Here is a 6,000-nt window from a genome sequence, read left to right on the forward strand (position 1 = left end):
GACTGAGAAGTCTTCAGTGCCTGTGTAGTTTTAACTTGAAATACCTCTGAGAAATGGACTTTTTTTTGGGCTGTGCTGTGCAAAGTGACTCAAAAAAGTTTGTCACCAGAGGAAGGAAAAACATTCTCGGTGCACATCAGTGTACTTGAAGCCATTATCCCACTCAGATGCTGCCACTTTGCTGCCAGCTCCATCGTCAGCGGAATGTTTACGTTTTGGTTTTTAGGCATCAAATTGCTGCGTACCCGACAGCGCTGGAGTGGCAGTGAAATAATTTAGACCATCTTCTTGTAGACACTTGTATATTATGAAGTTGAGTGGAATAAAGAGATGAAATATGAGTGAGCTGCATGCTTGCTGGAGAGCCGCTGCGTGCCAGGATGCCGGGTTATGGCCTCGCTGTTGTCTGGATCTCTTCCACAAAGCGTGTTACTAAAGCTCATGGGAAGGTGCCACCGCTCAGAGCACAACCTCTGCCGACTTCAATCAACACTCACGATCCACATCTCTGAGCCAGACCAACAACAGCATCATGGGCCGGCCCAGTTGAGCGCAGAGGTAATCTACCCTTCAGCCTCTGCTCTTTGTTTCCATTTCTTTTCGTGCTGCTCCACGTAAGCGGAATATTTTTGCCGGCGTCTGCAGTGTCACCGTCTTCGGCAAATCCTCAATAATATCATGTCATGAGAATCTAAGACTCTCATATGTCAGGATTTTCCATTCTCTCTGCAGGACTCAGTGACCCAGCACTATTCTTGACTGTCAGAAAACCTGCAGTGTCTGTTATTCGCCATCATTCTGACTTACATGCATCTAGATGTCCACATCAACGCAGCCTCTGTTCATATTACATCTCCCGAAAGGGTCGCAGTGTGAGTTCACCTGCATGTAGCAAGATGAACGACCTCTGTTAGCACACTGGGAAATGGTTCCAGTTAAATGATACAATCACCCTTCCTCCAAACGCCTGAATGGACAGGAACACACAAGTGAGAAAGAGGCCAACCACGGAAAGTAATTGCTGTTGTGTTCACCAGAGAGTTGAAAAAAAAGAACACGCTTCAAAAGTGTTTGCGGGACAACAAGCGAGCAGCATCTCAAATCACCCAGGCAGAAGTGGCACAGGTTTCAGTCGCTCCAAATGAAGTCAATCTTTTGAAAGTGCTAACTCACAGTTATCTTGACGCTGCTTTTGACAAACGCTCAACACAAACACCTGTATCGACGGCGCAGCCGCGGGAAGCGTGACACGTTAATGACCTGAAGTGGCAGCCCGAGACAAGAGCGTTAAGAATGTGTGTTTGTTTCCACGGAAATTCCTTCTTGATAAACTGCACACAGCAAATATAAAGTCGGGCTTTGCTTGCAAGGTGAAACATGTGATGTCCTGTCTGGTAGAACGTGGCACCAATTCCACCTAACGTCATGTTTGCCTTTTGTAATCCAATCTCACAAACCCTTGTTTGCCTTCTTCAAATCACATTCAGGTTGCGTCACTCAAAAAAATGACATCGAGGACAAATATGACCAATGCACAGTGGTCATTCTCCCTCAATGGTCGGAAAGTTTGGAGCGACTCTGCTTTTGGTTTGAGCTAAAAGGCCTCTGTTATAAGTGAGACAGACGTGTCTGCCAGTTCCTTCTCCCACCTTGGTCCAGTGTGCGTTATACAGCAGCAACTTGGTTTGTTCCAGTCACAATAGTGCAGACAAGATACTTGTGAATAGGAGGGCAAAGACAAAGTGGCCTGAGGTAAGAGCAGAACCGTTCCTTAGAACCAGTGAAGCAGTGGCAACACTGTTCCTCTGTCTGAGGTAGACCTGCCAGCTTCCCACGGTGCTGAGGTCCTGTCTATGGAGGTCACCCGGGAGTTTCTCATTCACTCCACTTTCAGTTTAGCTGTGGTAAAATTGAGCCACATCAAACACACCCCATGTTGCTAACAATTAAGACTGTGAAATGAAAGGATCCAGCAGCCATTTTACTATCATCATATCATGAATTATTCCAGAGAAATATCATGGCCGACAACACGCCACTCGCAGGTGGCGGCCTCTCCTCGCCTGCTGCAATGCGATAGAAGCGTGCTGAACCCCCAAACTGTCACTGTGTCTCAGGAGTTTCATTCACGCCCCCGCTCCCCGTCCCTCAATTTAATTATCTCTCTAAATATCATGACTTATTCACAGGCCCTTGAAAAGGCAGACAATAGTCTGACACAGCAGATTCCAGAGCAGAGTGCACCAGTTCATTAAAGAAACTCATCAAACATTCACAACACAAACACACGCAAACTTTCTGTCGGAGGCTCTCCTGTGGCCAGAACGCGCCTCTTTTAACCTTCAGACGCGGCTTACTGTCGCTCTGGTTTTCTGTCCCATCAAATGTGCTCCAGCTTTGGGCAGCAAGTCAAAGTGTGTTGCAGAAGAGAAACTCTGCGGTGAGTGAGAAGAGAGGAGGTGGAGCGCTCGTGCCGTCACACACACTCCAGCGTGAGCCCTCCTGGCATCCAGCGTTTGAATCACCACGCCAGGTTGCCATGTTGGATGCATGTTCCTGATAAAAATCACTTGCCAAGAAGGAATGCTTTTCAAGCGTCTCTCAGAATGGCCCCCGGCTTTATTAGGGCCCATGCGCCCGTCTGACAACATACTGCCGATGTAGCATTAGGTCCCATGTGCAGCTGTGTGTTACGTTAAGTGTCTGCAGGTATGTGTGTGTGTGTGCCGCTGGGTAAACGGCCCTATTCAGCTTTATTACCTGGCCATGAATCATGAGCCTTCATTACAGCCTGCTCATTGTGCGCTGAAGGTTAAGCAAACCAATTAGAGTTCCCCACACGCTGTCGGGGTTCTCAAGCAACAACTGCATCCTCACGCCTTGCATTCTAAACAGGCAGATGAGGATCCGGATTAAATAAAGGAAGGAAATAGACGCTGGATGAGGCTCCTCACAGGGCCTGGGCAAAGTTCACGGAAAAGGGAGGAAGAGGCTGAGACGAGGAAGCAGAAGATGAGAGGCGGAAGAAGAAAGAAGCCTATTAAAAGAAATGACAGCGTCATGGTTCACGGCGCTCTAGCGGTGGGCAGCAGTAACCCGGTGCTTAATGCTCTCTGGCTGTCACAGTCAGCAACAGCGCCTGGGCGCTTCCTTGGGGAGAGCTGTGTTGCTCTGTGCTCTCGATTAGCTTTCTGCTTATTACAACACACGCTCGGAGAGAACTGCGGCAGCCAGAGAGGAGGCACGACATGCCGCTTTGAAAGTTGATCCTGGCCAAGTCAGATGTCGCAATACAGAGAAGTTGCCTGAAGAAAAGCGGGAAAATGATTCCGGGGTTTTTAAATTGAGTGTCGTGGCTCCGCCTCGTGAGACCAGATTCAGGGGGACACTCTGCACAACAGCTTGTAAACTCAGCCAACTGAGCCAACAACCTGTAGGCAGTGCACTTTCTGCCGTCTGTATCGCATGCCGGCGCATGTCTGTATGAATGGAGTCAAATCTTACTGACGAACAAACCCCAGACCAGACGAAAACCTAGACCAGAGCATTCGTACACCAAGTCCAAGACAAGACAAATGAGTGGGCGAGACCAAGGTCGGGAGCAAACTGAATACAGAATATGGAGGCGAAAGTCTATTAGTCATACAGACACACACAGAAAAAGGTATTCATTTAAAAAAATGAAATGCATGAAATGAAATGCTTTTATTGGACCTTATTGAAAGTTTGGTCTTGGTCTCACCACTCTCAGTGGTCTCTCAGTGTTGGTCTAGGACTTGGTCTCAGCTGGCTCTGGTCTCGATCTTGACTCGGTTGATTACAACACTAGCGCACTGTGAGTGAGGCTCATGATCCTATGAGTTCCTTCCTCATCAGGAAGGCCCAGCAGAGAATGTTCTTTCTGAGGCAGCTACGGAAACTACGTCTGCCGACGAAGTTGCTGGTGGAGTTCTACACGACCATCATCCAGTCCATCCTCACCTCCTCTATCACCGTCTGGTACAACAGCGCCACCTCCAGGGACAAGAGCCGACTGCAGCGCATCGTACGTTCTGCTGAGAAGGTGATCGGTTGCAGCCTGCCACCTCTTCAGGACCTGTATGTCTCCAGGACCCAGAGACGTGCAGGTCGGATCAGAGCCGACCCCTCTCACCCTGGACATGGACTGTTTGTTCCTCTTCCCTCTGGCAGGAGGCTACGGTCCATCCAGACCAGAACCTCCCGTCACAGGAACAGCTTCTTCCCCTCAGCCATCAGACTGTTAAATTCGTGAACAGCCTTGTTGTTATGTTATTCTATTTATTTTATTTTATTTGTTTTTTGTTGCACTTTATTCCAAGACACTTTCCTAGTCAGTGGGCTCCCCACTGACCATGGCAATAAATCTCATTCTGATTCTGATTCTGATTCTGAGTTAGGCTGTGTCCCATCTCTCACCCTAACACTGGGCGGTGCACGTCACGTGTCACTGTAGTGTGTCCCAATACTCCTAAGACTGAGGGCCACTTCAAATGATCCCTTCAAACCGAGGGAGCTCCGGAGCTGACTTGAAACCAAGTGGGAACATGAAGTGTGGATAGATTTCCAGGATACCAAAGTACTTTATTTAAAAACACTGTTGGATAGGACAACAGGGACATTTTCGTAGCGAGGACTACTCTCCGTTACGTCTCCAACACTGGATGTGCAGGACACAAAACACAGCACGGCAGCCAATGACACGCTCTTTACGGAGGAGAGGAAGGGAGGCTGGGAGGCCTCAAAATGAATGCAAACACAGTTCATCCCAGACTTTTGAGAATATTTTGTTGGCTGAAGTTGTGGATGTAGTTTTCGTTCAAAGCACCTGGATGAAGGAAGAATGGTCGAAGCCACTTTGAGGAAACAAGTCTGAATTTCTGCTTTCATCCGCACACAAAGTGGATAAAGGTGCCTGAAATTGCTTCTTCTCAAACCGGTACAAAGAAAGGTCACCCTGTCTGCGAAATGTGATGGGAGCGGTGCCTAATAGCATGTGGCTGTTTTTTCTTTTTTCCTCTCCCAGCGAAGGATGCAAATTTTACATGTCAGCTGACCTTCTCCAAAGTTTGGAGGGATTTTAAATAAGTTCAACTGGAGAGTGAAAGAGAAAGATATTCCTTCCAGGAGATGTCGAGTGAAGAAAAGCCTGGGAAAGGCTGACGCCGGTACAAGAAGTTGCCATATTAGCATTTCAGACGGAATAATAGAGGAATCAGCAAGGAAACAAAAAGGCTGGATCAGCACTGAATGACAGGACCACGAACAAATGTGGTCTCTTTCAGCTGAGAACGTTCACGGAACACGAGAAAGGAACTGCCAGGCTTTCACGATGACCCACACTTCCTTTCATGATCACATTCGTTTGTTCAAATCACCGCCGTTTTTTTTTTTTGGTTGGCGTCACAAAGTTGCAGGGTCAAATCCTTTAGCATGAACCTTGGCACTACATGGGGATCCATTGATAAAAGTGTTTGCTAAGTGACATTTGAATGTCATTTGAATGGCATTTCAAATCGTGAACAGCTGAAAGTCCATCACAGAATCCGCAGCTCATACTGCTGAGCTTGTGATTCCAGTTCCAAGTGAGTCTCTCGACTCCCTCAGGTTCATTCTTTCCTGCTGGAATTCTTCCACTCACCATTGCCCAGCCTGGTAAATACTTCCACCCTGCTTCCCCATTGACAAACTTTGTTATCAAATTCAAGGCGAGGCTGGTCTGCATTGTGCAGTCAGTGCATTCACAGCCGTTCAGGTCCCGTCTAACTGCTCAACGCATTTACCGCTGTCAGCAGGTTTATTGTAGCTTATGTGGCCACTGCCTTTTCTATGCGCCTTCTTTTTAGAGGCAAACCTCTCGGGAGAGTTTGCTCTAACTGCAGTAAACCTATTAAACTCCTCTTTTTTTCGGCTACTTTATGGCCTTTGTAGATTATTCATGGGCCGGGTCATTCTAGGTAAATTACTTTGGGGCATCCCCGG

This window comes from Synchiropus splendidus, chromosome 11 (assembly GCF_027744825.2).
Source record: "Synchiropus splendidus isolate RoL2022-P1 chromosome 11, RoL_Sspl_1.0, whole genome shotgun sequence".
NCBI lineage: Eukaryota > Metazoa > Chordata > Actinopteri > Syngnathiformes > Callionymidae > Synchiropus > Synchiropus splendidus.